Source organism: Ranitomeya imitator, chromosome 9 (genome assembly GCF_032444005.1).
Source record: "Ranitomeya imitator isolate aRanImi1 chromosome 9, aRanImi1.pri, whole genome shotgun sequence".
NCBI classification, from domain to species: domain Eukaryota; kingdom Metazoa; phylum Chordata; class Amphibia; order Anura; family Dendrobatidae; genus Ranitomeya; species Ranitomeya imitator.
The window spans coordinates 140,160,708-140,174,740 of record NC_091290.1 but is presented as its reverse complement, the minus strand read 5'-3'; the positions used below and the strand labels follow the sequence as shown (position 1 = coordinate 140,174,740).

The 14,033-nt window shown below is 48.8% G+C and overlaps 1 protein-coding gene across 3 annotated transcripts in view; it reads right to left on the bottom strand.

Annotated features, from left to right (window-relative positions):
- The window catches only part of CEP89 (centrosomal protein 89), a 359,859-nt gene that overhangs the window by 83,790 nt on the left and 262,036 nt on the right, over window positions 1–14,033 (bottom strand). The gene's annotated exons all lie outside the window — the stretch shown is intronic.

Below are 14,033 nucleotides of genomic sequence, written 5' to 3'. Positions count from 1 at the left end.
GAGGCTCCGCACTATATACTGTCACACACAGCATTGCTCTGCAGGTAGGAGGCTCCGCACTATATACACTATATACTGTCACACACAGCACTGCAGGCAGGTAGGAGGCTCCGCACTATATACTGTCACACACAGCATTGCTCTGCAGGTAGGAGGCTCCGCACTATATACACTATATACTGTCACACACAGCACTGCAGGCAGGTAGGAGGCTCCGCACTATATACTGTCACACACAGCATTGCTCTGCAGGTAGGAGGCTCCGCACTATATATACTATCACACACAGCTCTGCACTGCTCTGCAGGTAGGAGGCTCCGCACTATATACACTATATACTGTCACACACAGCTCTGCTCTGCAGGCAGGAGGCTCCGCACTATATACACTATATACTGTCACACACAGCTCTGCTCTGCAGGTAGTAGGCTCCGCACTATATACACTATATACTGTCACACACAGCTCTGCTCTGCAGGCAGGAGGTTACGCACTATATACACTATATACTGTCTCACACACAACACTGCTCTGCAGGTAGGAGGCTCCGCACTATATACACTATATGCTGTCACAGCACTGCTCTACAGGTAGGAGGCTCCGCACTATATACACTATATACTGTCACACACAGCTCTGCTCTGCAGGCAGGAGGTTACGCACTATATACACTATATACTGTCTCACACACAACACTGCTCTGCAGGTAGGAGGCTCCGCACTATATACACTATATGCTGTCACAGCACTGCTCTACAGGTAGGAGGCTCCGCACTATATACACTATATACTGTCACACACAGCACTGCTCTGCAGGTAAGAGGCTCCGCACTATATACACTATAAACTGTCACACACAGCTCTGCAGGTGCCGCATTATATATACTATATACTGTCACACACAGCTCTGCAGGCTCCGCACTGTATACACTATACAAGGTTATGCACAGCTCTGCAGGCTCCGCACTGTATACACTATATACTGTCACACACAGCTCTGCAGGCTCCGCATTATATATACTATATACTGTCACACACAGCTCTGCAGGCTCCGCACTGTATACACTATATACTGTCACACACAGCTCTGCATTATATACACTATATACACGGTCACACACTGCACTGCTCTGCAGGCTCCGCACTGTATACACTATACACGGTCACACACAGCTCTGCAGGCTCCGTACTGTATACACTATACATGGTCACACACAGCTCTGCAGGCTCCGCACTGTATACACTATATACTGTCACACACAGCTCTGCAGGCTCCGCACTGTATACACTATATACACTGTCACAATATGGTATGAAATATCATAAGTAGTTCTCTTGCTAGCCTGCGTGGGCTAAGCCCTCTTCTTGGAGTAACAGTTTGTAGCTGCCAATTCCTGGCTTTCCTTCTCAGAGAGTGTGGGGAGTTTTATGGCCGAACGGTATTTACGACCAGGTTAGAATCTTCCACTAGCTGGACAATGGAGAAGTGGCTCCAAAAATTCATGAAAGATTCTTTGTTTAGTTTTTGTTAGATATTAGGCAAACGATTTAAGCTAGAAATACGAAAATATATATTCTTATTCTCACTCGGTGTATCTACACATCCCTTGAAACTCGGGCTTCTAACTCCGTCTGGTAAAGAAGTAGGGTTTTCTCTGTAAATATGTATCCCAGATAGGACATATTTGATCTCATTAGAATGCTCACGTTAATCCGAGATGAATTATGAGTATGTTCTGACTCTGTCATGTGTTGTAGCGAAGTTATAGCAAGTAGATAAATTTAAGATTGAAGTACTCAGAAGGTAGAGAGAGGAGGGTCTGGATAAGCCAGCCTTTCTGTGATGTCACAGCCTTGAAGTTATAACTGGCTGCACACATCCCCAGCTCACTCTCTCTGCTTGATTTCTTCTTCTGGACTTCTTGTCTTCTCCTGAAGCCAGCAGCCCGTCCTAATGAGCTGGGACATATGGAAAACTCCACTAGCCTGGTTGCCTGCAATGCTTTGAACATGTGAGTGATACTTTTCTCATTTAATCCCTGTTTATTTCATAATTACCCTTGTACATATTTGCAATTGTCTCATTTGTAACATCGTTGTAAAATATTTTGATAAAACACTGCCTGAAACTCTTGATGGGGTATATTATTTCATACCAGTTCTTTCTCCTGTTCTAAACCGTACCCTAAGTCTGTTGAAGGGAAAATACGCTACTGTTATTGTTGTGTTGGGTTAGCTTCGGACCCGTTTAATCGAAGCTGGTGGCAGTGATACCGAGAGTGTGCTGACTTTTGGGGTTATGCTGAAGCGACTGCGGCGTTGCTAATTATTGTTCCTGCCTGAGTGGGAGTAGTTATCGCGTCGCTGCAGCGTGCCCAATAGCCAGTACATAGCAGGCAGCCTTTCTGGTGACTAATTACCCAGGGTGCAGTACCTAATCTGACCTGAGAGTAAGGGGGACGCCAGAGAGCTGCAAGTGTTAAGTGGAACTGTAAGCGGGATATACATAAATCCCTGCAGTTCGTGGTATATAGAAAAGCAGTGGGATACCTAAAATAAGCCCCTGCTGTCAACTAAGAGGTCAATAGCCCTGTGTGTGGTTTTTCATCACATCGTGGAGTGGAGGGATAACTAAGATAAGCCCCCTGCACATGTGATAGCCGTCTGTTGGCCTAAAGTCACCTCAATCCGTGATGTAGGGGTGACGGTCACAGTGGGAATCCTGACCAATTGGTGACAGCGGTCAGGGGAATCGTGACATACACGGTCACACACAGCTCTGTAGGCTCCGCACTGTATACACTATACACGGTCACACACAGCTCTGCAGGCTCCGCACTGTATACACTATATACTGTCACACACAGCTCTGCAGGCTCCGCACTGTATACACTATACACGGTCACACACAGCTCTGCAGGCTCCGCACTGTATACACTATACACGGTCACACACAGCTCTGCAGGCTCCGCACTGTATGCACTATATACTGTCACACACAGCTCTGCAGGCTCCGCACTATATACACTATATACTGTCACACACAGCTCTGCAGGCTCCGCACTGTATACACTATATACACGGTCACACACTGCACTGCTCTGCAGGCTCCGCACTGTATACACTATGCACGGTCACACACAGCTCTGCAGGCTCCGCACTGTATACACTATATACTGTCACACACAGCTCTGCAGGCTCCGCACTGTATGCACTATATACTGTCACACACAGCTCTGCAGGCTCCGCACTGTATACACTATATACTGTCACACACAGCTCTGCAGGCTCCGCACTGTATGCACTATATACTGTCATACACAGCTCTGCAGGCTCCGCACTGTATACACTATATACACGGTCACACACAGCTCTGCAGGCTCCGCACTGTATACACTATACACGGTCACACACAGCTCTGCAGGCTCCGCACTGTATACACTATATACTGTCACACACAGCTCTGCAGGCTCCGCACTGTATACACTATACACGGTCACACACAGCTCTGCAGGCTCCGCACTGTATACACTATACACGGTCACACAAAGCTCTGCAGGCTCCGCACTGTATGCTCTATATACTGTCACACACAGCTCTGCAGGCTCCGCACTATATACACTATATACTGTCACACACAGCTCTGCAGGCTCCGCACTGTATACACTATATACACGGTCACACACTGCACTGCTCTGCAGGCTCCGCACTGTATACACTATACACGGTCACACACAGCTCTGCAGGCTCCGCACTGTATACACTATATACTGTCACACACAGCTCTGCAGGCTCCGCACTGTATGCACTATAAACTGTCACACACAGCTCTGCAGGCTCCGCACTGTATACACTATAAACTGTCACACACAGCTCTGCAGACTCCGCACTGTATACACTATATACTGTCACATACAGCTCTGCAGGCTCCGCACTGTATACACTATATACTGTCACACACAGCTCTGCAGGCTCCGCACTGTATACACTATATACGGTGTCACGATATGGTATGAAATATCATAAGTAGTTCTCTTGCTAGCCTGAGTGGGCTAAGCTCCCCCTTCTTGGAGTACAGTTTGAGCTGCAAATTCCTGGCTTTCCTTCTCTGAGAGTATGGGGGAAGAGAGGTTTTATTGCCGAATGGAATTTACGACTAGCATTTCCTGTGTAAGCTCTTGTTCAGCTATAAGGGAAGTAGAAACTTCAAGAATCCATGAAAGATTCTTTGTTTAGTTTTTGTTAGATATTAGGCAAACGATTTAAGCTAGAAATACGAAAATATATATTCGTAGTCTCACTCTGTGTATCTACACATCCCATGATACTCGGGCTTCTAACTCCGTCTGGTAAAGAAGTAGGGTTTTCTCTGTAAATATGTATCCCAGATAGGACATATTTGATCTCATTAGAATGCTCACGTTAACCCGAGATGATTGATGGGTTTGTTAGAACTATGACGTGTTTTGTAGTGAAGTTATAGAAATCAGAGAGAATAGTTTAAAGTTTAGGCAGAATGTAGAGAGAGGAGGGTCTGGATAAGCCAGCCTTTCTGTGATGTCACAGCCTTAATGTTTTAAGTGTCTGGCAGGCTCTGAGGAGACACTTGCTGCTTGATTTCTTGTCTTGTCCTGGAAGAGCCCTGCTCACGTCCAAATGAGCTGGGACGTATGGGAAAAACTGCCCTAGCCTGGTTGCCTGTCATGCTTTGAACATGTAAGTGTTGCTTTTTCTCATTTATTCCATTTATGTTATAATTACCCTTGTACATATTTGCAATTGTCTCATTTGTAACTTCTTTATAAAATATTTTTGATAAAGCACTGCCTAATTAATTTCAATGGAATATACTATTATATATTAGTTCGTTCATCCATGCTCTAAACTTACCCAGTCTTCTGAAGTGAAATACGCTACTGTTATTGTTGTGTTGGGTTAGCTTCGGACCCGTTTAATCGAAGCTGGTGGCAGCGATACCGATAGTGTGCAGACTTTTGGGTGATGCTGAAGCGGCTGCGGGGTTAATAATTATTGTTCCTGCCTGAGTGGGAGTAGTTATCGCGTCGCTGCAGCGTGCCCAATAGCCAGTACATAGCAGGCAGCCTTTCTGGCGACTAATTACCCAGGGTGCAGTACCTAATCTGACCTGAGAGTAAGGGGGCGCCAGAGAACTGCAAGTGTTAAGTGGAACTGTAAGCGGGATATACATAAATCCCTGCAGTTTGTGGTATATTGAAAGCAGTGGGATACCTAGAATAAGCCCCTGCTGTAAGCTAAGAGGTCAATAGCCTTGTGTGTTTTTTTTTTTTCATCACATCGTGGAGTGGAGGGATAACTAAGATAAGCCCCCCTGCACATGTGATAGCCGTCTGTTGGCCTAAAGTCACCTCAATCCGTGACGTAGGGGTGACGGTCACGGTGTGAATCCTGACCCATTGGTGACAGCGGTCAGGGGAATCGTGACAATTGGTGGCAGCGGTGGGATATCTTAGAGCATTAGTGATTTGGTTTGAGTAATCATTCCTCTCACTAAAAACTTGCAGAAAGTTCTTGCGAGGACTCTGCGCAAATAAGTTTGGAGAACGAACTCAGTGCTTTTTAGTTGTGAGACAATTGCGTACTGGTAATTATCCCCTCCCTTTCTCTTCGTTTTTCTATCCTATCTTTTATTTGGCAACCATGGTTGTGCTGGGAGAAACCTTCTATGAGCAGCAGACCAGAGACACCCTTGTCGCCTTATGCAAGTCACAGCACATTGACTTTGCAAGCAAAAACAAAGCCCAACTGGTCGCAGATCTGGTGCAATGGGAAGCCGCTCGAGACCGCTCTCAGAGCGCAGAGGCCGCAGAAGCCAGCACGAGCAGAGGTGCTGCAGCAGAGGTCCAACCACTGAATGCTGGCCCTGTTAGCAATCCGGGCGAATTGGACCCCCACCTGCAGGCGGCCTTGAAAGAATTCCCCACTGACGACCATGAGGGACGTCGGCAGCTGATTCAGCAATACCGGCAAGAGGCCCAAGCTGAGCGAGAGGCCCGAGCTGAGCGAGAGGCTCAGGCCCAGCGAGCCGAGCGGGAGGCTGAGAGAGCCGAGCGCCAAGCCCAGCGAGCTCATGAACTGGAGATGCTCCGGCAGGGGGGGATGCCCTCCACCACCCAGAGACGTGAGCCCAGCAGCGCTCAGATACCTAAGCCCCGGCCCGATCACTTCCCTGTTATGGAGAAGGATGGGGACTTGGACACTTTTCTGCGGGCCTTTGAGAAAGCCTGCAGGCAGTACCAGCTGCCTACAAATGAATGGGCCCGATACCTGACACCAGGGCTGAGAGGTAAAGCTCTGGAGGCGTTTGCTGCCCTCCCTCAAGAACAAGATGGTGACTATGAGGCCATCAAAAAGGCTCTGATAGCCAAGTACCAGCTTACACCCGAGGTGTACCGTAGGAAGTTCCGGACCCTCCAACGTGGCCCACACGACAGTTACAGTGATGTGGTGCATGGACTGGGGACCCACTTTGACCAGTGGACCCAAGGACTGTCAGTGACCACCTTTGCACAGCTGCGAGACCTGATGATCAAAGACCAGTTCTTTCATCTTTGCCCAGCTGAGGTGCGACAGTTCGTGATGGACAGAGAACCCAAAGACGTGACGAAAGCAGCGCAGATTGCCGATGCCTATGAGGCCAACCGTAGATCGGAAGCGCGGAAGCCAGTCACCACCAGCTGGAGAGGGGGTAAGCCTGCAACCAACGCCAGTACCCCTGCCAGCCAGCACAGCAGAGGTCCTGGCCCTGTGGCCAACAACACCAGACCTACCACCGAACCTCGCCAGTGTTACTACTGCAAGCGGCCTGGGCATATCAGTACCTTCTGTTCAGACAGGCCGAAGAACCCCCCAGCCAAGGCCCCAGGGCCTAATGCAGCAGTTCTTTTGGTGGGTGGTGTGGTTGGGAGGGTGTGTGACAACGTACAGCCCGTTACTGTGGGAGGCCATGTTGCTACAGGCCTCAAGGACACCGGGGCTGAACGAACCCTCATCCGACCCGAACTGGCGGCCCCTGAAGAAATCATTCCGGGGAAAACCCTAACTGTCACTGGGATTGGGGGCATCAGCTGTCCCTTACCGATGGCCCGGGTTTTTATTGATTGGGGTGCTGGGAGCGGGGTGAAGGAAGTGGGGCTGTCTGATAATTTGCCCACTGATGTTTTGTTGGGGACTGATTTGGGGAGGATGGTTGCATACTACGTCCCTGACACCCCTCCCCAATCTACTAATAAGGGTAAAGTTAACCCTGATGATGATGATGATGATGGGAAATCGCATGTGTTACCTGACCATGCTTTATCTTGTAATGATGCATCTAATAACCATTTTTTCCCTAGGATTGATGGTGAAAATGTTGTACCTGTGCCAGCTGAACCTGATAATGATTTTTCTGTGAAGGTTAATGTGTCCATAGGTACAGGCGTGCCCAGCCACGTCGCTCTGCGGAGTGAGACGGCTGAGGAACCCCTAACAGGGGCAAGTGTCGGTGCTACTGGAAATGGGGAGATGCATGGGAACCGTGAGGAAGGTGATGCCATGAAAGTGACCAGTGCCACCGAGGAAGGTAACTGGCCCATAAGTAGCACTGCCCCTGGAGTGTTGGGGGTGGATGGGGAGGTAGAGCCCATAGCAGCGCCGGCTGATGGGTCTTTAGAAACCCCAGGGGAGACAGCCTACGTAGCTGCTGTCACCCGCAGTCAGAGTGCCAGGAACGCAGATAACTGTCGGCCTTCCGGACCCTCCTCAGTCATTACTGTGACTGAACCAGAGGTGGACCCAGAGCAGGTCCAAGAGGGTTCCCGTGGGGAAGGGACCCTGACATCGCTTCTGGCTTCCTCTAGCCAGGAGTTTCAGGCCGCTCTGCACACAGATGCGAGCCTAGAGAGTTTGAGACAACTCGCCGAGACGCCCACCTCCGAGACTGATAAGGAGAGGGTGTTCTGGGAACGAGGAAGGTTATACCGGGAGACAGTACCCGGAGAATCACAAAAGGAGTGGTTGAGGGAAAGACAGTTGGTCGTCCCCCAGCAATTCCGGGGTGAGTTGTTGCGGATTGCCCATGAGATCCCGCTAGCTGGACACTTGGGGATCAGCAAAACTAAGGCCCGGCTGTCTCAACACTTCTATTGGCCTAAGATGGGGACAGATGTGTCAAACTACTGCCGCTCCTGTGTCACCTGTCAAAGGGTGGGGAAACCGGGGCCTGCTCTTAAGGCACCCCTGATCCCTTTGCCAGTGATAGAGGAGCCTTTCCAGAGGATCGCGGTGGACATTGTGGGCCCGCTGGCCGTCCCCAGCAGCTCTGGAAAGCAATACATCCTTACTGTGGTAGACTATACTACTCGGTACCCAGAGGCAGTAGCTCTGTCGTCAACTAGGGCAGATAAGGTGGCGGATGCCCTGTTGGCCATCTTTTCACGTGTAGGATTTCCCAGGGAAATGCTTACTGATCAAGGGACCCAATTTATGTCTCGCCTAATGGAGGCTCTCTGTAAGAGAATGCAGGTGAAGCACCTGGTATCGAGTGCGTATCACCCACAGACCAATGGCTTGTGTGAACGCTTCAATGGTACCCTCAAACAGATGCTACGCATGCTGGTTGAGACTCAAGGGCGCGACTGGGAGCGGTACCTCCCACACCTGCTGTTCGCTTACCGAGAAGTTCCGCAGGCCTCGACGGGGTTCTCCCCCTTCGAGCTCCTGTACGGCAGGCGAGTCCGGGGACCCCTTGGGTTGGTAAGAGAATCCTGGGAAGAGGAGCCGAACCCTTCTGAAGTGTCCATAGTGGAGTATGTCATGCGCTTCCGTGACAAGATGCAGACCTTGACGCAGTTGGTGCATGACAACATGACGCAGGCTCAGGCTGACCAGAAGCACTGGTACGACCAGAACGCCCGGGAGCGGACCTACCACGTGGGTCAAAAGGTGTGGGTGCTGGTCCCCGTACCAACGGATAAGCTTCAGGCAGCCTGGGAGGGCCCGTACGTCGTCCACCAACAGCTCAACCCGGTCACGTACGTGGTCACGCTTGACCACGCTCGGGGTAGGCGAAAGGCCTTTCACGTCAACATGATGAAGGCTCATCACGAACGTGAACCTTTCGTCCTACCTTGCCCGAAGACGGTGAGGAAGACACCCTCCTGGACTTGCTGGCCCAAGCCAAGGCCAATGGGTCCATTGAGGACGTGGAGGTAAGCGCCTCGTTAACTGAACCCCAGCGGTTGCAGTTGCAAACCACACTGGAACCTTTCCGGGTCGTGTTCTCCAACCGACCTGGGAGGACTGAGTTAGCAGTCCACGAGGTGGACACCGGGAATCACGCCCCACTACGGCGAACACCCTATCGAATCTCGGACAAGGTGCAGCAGACTATGCGCCAAGAGATCGATGAGATGTTACAGCTGGGGGTGATTCGACGGTCAAAGAGCGCGTGGGCATCACCTGTAGTTCTCGTGCCAAAGAAGGACCGGACCACCCGGTTCTGCGTGGACTACAGGGGGCTCAACGCCATCACAGCATCGGATGCGCACCCAATGCCGCGCATCGAGGAGCTGCTTGAGAAGTTAGCTGGCACAAATTACCTAACAATAATGGATCTGAGTCGGGGATACTGGCAGATTCCCCTGAGCCCTGAGGCACAGGAGAAGTCCGCCTTTATCACACCCTTCGGACTGTACGAGTCCACGGTCATGCCCTTCGGCATGAAGAATGCCCCTGCCACTTTCCAGCGGATGGTCAACCTCCTGCTTCAGGGACTGGAGACGTACGCCGTGGCGTACTTGGATGACACTGCCATCTTCAGTCCCTCCTGGAAGGAACACCTGCAGCATCTCGAGGAGGTGCTCAGGCGAATTCACCAAGCAGGACTGACTATCAAGCCGGGAAAGTGTCAGATGGGCATGAGGGAGGTTCACTACCTGGGAAACCGGGTAGGCGAAGGCACCATGGAGCCAGATCATGGCAATGGTGATGGGTTGGCCCACCAGGGTGAACCTGCTGAGGTGCGCATGGAGGAGAACCATCAGGTCCTGCCTCCCTAGCGCACACCAAAAGGGGGAGGTGTCACGATATGGTATGAAATATCATAAGTAGTTCTCTTGCTAGCCTGAGTGGGCTAAGCCCCCTTCTTGGAGCACAGTTTGAGCTGCAAATTCCTGGCTTTCCTTCTCTGAGAGTATGGGGGAAGAGAGGTTTTATTGCCGAATGGAATTTACGACTAGCATTTCCTGTGTAAGCTCTTGTTCAGCTATAAGGGAAGTAGAAACTTCAAGAATCCATGAAAGATTCTTTGTTTAGTTTTTGTTAGATATTAGGCAAACGATTTAAGCTAGAAATACGAAAATATATATTCGTAGTCTCACTCTGTGTATCTACACATCCCATGATACTCGGGCTTCTAACTCCGTCTGGTAAAGAAGTAGGGTTTTCTCTGTAAATATGTATCCCAGATAGGACATATTTGATCTCATTAGAATGCTCACGTTAACCCGAGATGATTGATGGGTTTGTTAGAACTATGACGTGTTTTGTAGTGAAGTTATAGAAATCAGAGAGAATAGTTTAAAGTTTAGGCAGAATGTAGAGAGAGGAGGGTCTGGATAAGCCAGCCTTTCTGTGATGTCACAGCCTTAATGTTTTAAGTGTCTGGCAGGCTCTGAGGAGACACTTGCTGCTTGATTTCTTGTCTTGTCCTGGAAGAGCCCTGCTCACGTCCAAATGAGCTGGGACGTATGGGAAAAACTGCCCTAGCCTGGTTGCCTGTCATGCTTTGAACATGTAAGTGTTGCTTTTTCTCATTTATTCCCTTTATGTTATAATTACCCTTGTACATATTTGCAATTGTCTCATTTGTAACTTCGTTATAAAATATTTTTGATAAAGCACTGCCTAATTAATTTCAATGGAATATACTATTATATATTAGTTCGTTCATCCATGCTCTAAACTTACCCAGTCTTCTGAAGTGAAATACGCTACTGTTATTGTTGTGTTGGGTTAGCTTCGGACCCGTTTAATCGAAGCTGGTGGCAGTGATACCGATAGTGTGCAGACTTTTGGGTGATGCTGAAGCGGCTGCGGGGTTAATAATTATTGTTCCTGCCTGAGTGGGAGTAGTTATCGCATCGCTGCAGCGTGCCCAATAGCCAGTACATAGCAGGCAGCCTTTCTGGCGACTAATTACCCAGGGTGCAGTAACTAATCTGACCTGAGAGTAAGGGGGCGCCAGAGAACTGCAAGTGTTAAGTGGAACTGTAAGCGGGATATACATAAATCCCTGCAGTTTGTGGTATATTGAAAGCAGTGGGATACCTAGAATAAGCCCCTGCTGTAAGCTAAGAGGTCAATAGCCTTGTGTGTTTTTTTTTTCATCACATCGTGGAGTGGAGGGATAACTAAGATAAGCCCCCCTGCACATGTGATAGCCGTCTGTTGGCCTAAAGTCACCTCAATCCGTGACGTAGGGGTGACGGTCACTGTGTGAATCCTGACCCATTGGTGACAGCGGTCAGGGGAATCGTGACATACGGTCACACACAGCTCTGCAGGCTCCGCACTGTATACACTATATACGGTCACACACAGCTCTGCAGGCTCCGCACTGTATACACTATATACGGTCACACACAGCTCTGCAGGCTCCGCACTGTATACACTATATACGGTCACACACAGCTCTGCACGCTCCGCACTGTATACACTATATACGGTCACACACAGCTCTGTAGGCTCCGCACTGTATGTACTATATACTGTCACACACAGCTCTGCAGGCTCCGCACTGTATACACTATATACTGTCACACACAGCTCTGCAGGCTCCGCACTGTATACACTATATACACGGTCACACACAGCTCTGCAGGCTCCGCACTGTATACACTATACACGGTCACACACAGCTCTGCAGGCTCCGCACTGTATACACTATATACACGGTCACACACAGCTCTGCAAGCTCCGCACTGTATACACTATATACGGTCACACACAGCTCTGCAGGCTCCGCACCGTATACACTATACACGGTCACACACAGCTCTGCAGGCTCCGCACTGTATACACTATATACACGGTCACACACAGCTCTGCAGGCTCCGCACTGTATACACTATATACACTGTCACGATATGGTATGAAATATCATAAGTAGTTCTCTTGCTAGCCTGAGTGGGCTAAGCCCCCCTTCTTGGAGCAACAGTTTGTAGCTGCAAATTCCTGGCTTTCCTTCTCTGAGAGTATGGGGGAAGAGAGGTTTTATTGCCGAACGGAATTTACGACTAGCATTTCCTGTGTAAGCTCTTGTTCAGCTATAAGGAAAAGTGGCTCCAAAAATTCATGAAAGATTCTTTGTTTAGTTTTTGTTAGATATTAGGCAAACGATTTAAGCTAGAAATACGAAAATATATATTCGTAGTCTCACTCGGTGTAGGTACCCATCCCTTTAAACTCGGATTTCTAACTCCATCTGGTAAAGAAGTAGGGATTTCTCTGTAAATATGTATCCCAGTGTCACGATATGGTATGAAATATCATAAGTAGTTCTCTTGCTAGCCTGAGTGGGCTAAGCCCCCCCTTCTTGGAGTAACAGTTGTAGCTGCAAATTCCTGGCTTTCCTTCTCAGAGAGTGTGGGGGTTAGAAGTTTTATGGCCGAACGGAATTTACGACTGGCATTTCCTGTGTAAGCTCTTGTCCAGCTAGAACAGGAAAAATGGCTCCAAAAATCCATGAAAGATTCTTTGTTTAGTTTTTGTTAGATATTAGGCAAACGATTTAAGCTAGAAATACGAAAATATATATTCGTAGTCCCACTCGGTGTAGCTACACATCTCATGACACTCGGGTTTCTAACTCCATCTGGTAAAGAAGTAGGGTTTTCTCTGTAAATATGTATCCCAGATAGGACATATTTGATCTCATTAGAATGCTCACGTTAATCTGAGATGAATGATGAGCTTTTTAGGACGCTGACATGTTTTGTAGTGAAGTTATAGAAATCAGAGAGAATAGTTTAAAGTTTAGGCAGAATGTAGAGAGAGGAGGGTCTGGATAAGCCAGCCTTTCTGTGATGTCACAGCCTTAATGTTTTAAGTGTCTGGCAGGCTCGGAGGAGTCGCTTGCTGCTGGATTTCTTGTCCTGTCCTGGAAGAGCCCTGCTCACGTCCCAATGAGCTGGGACGTATGGAAAAACTCCACTAGCCTGGTTGCTTGTCATGCTTTAAACATGTAAGTGTTGCTTTTCTCATTTATTCCCTTTATGTTATAATTACCCATGTACATATTTGCAATTGTCTCATTTATAACCTCTTTATAAACTATTTTTGATAAAGCATTGCCTAATTATTTTTAATGGGATATACTATTATATATTAGTTCGTTCTCCTGCTCTAAACCGTACCCTAAGTCTCTGAAGGGAAATACGCTACTGTTACTGTTGTGTTGGGTTAGCTTTGGACCCGTTTAATCGAAGCTGGTGGCAGCGAGAAGTGTGCAGACTTTTGGGTTATGTGGTAGCGGCTGCGGCTTTAATAATTATTGTTCCTGCCTGAGTGGGAGTAGTTATCGCGTCGCTGCAGCGTGCCCAATAGCCAGTACATAGCAGGCAGCCTTTCTGGCGACTAATTACCCAGGGTGCAGTACCTAATCTGACCTGAGACTAAGGGGGCGCCAGAGAGCTGCAAGTGTTAAGTGGAACTGTAAGCGGGATATACATAAATCCCTGCAGTTCGTGGTATATAGAAAAGCAGTGGGATGCCTAGAATAAGCCCCTGCTGTAAACTAAGAGGTCAATAGCCTGGTGTGTGGTTTTTCATCACATCGTGGACTGGAGGGATAACTAAGATAAGCCCCCTGCACATGTGATAGCCGTCTGTTGGCCTAAAGTCACCTCAATCCGTGACGTAGGGGTGACGGTCACGGTGTGACTCCTGACCCGTTGGTGACAGCGGTCGGGGGGAATCGTGACAATTGGTGGCAAGGCGGTGGGATATCTTAG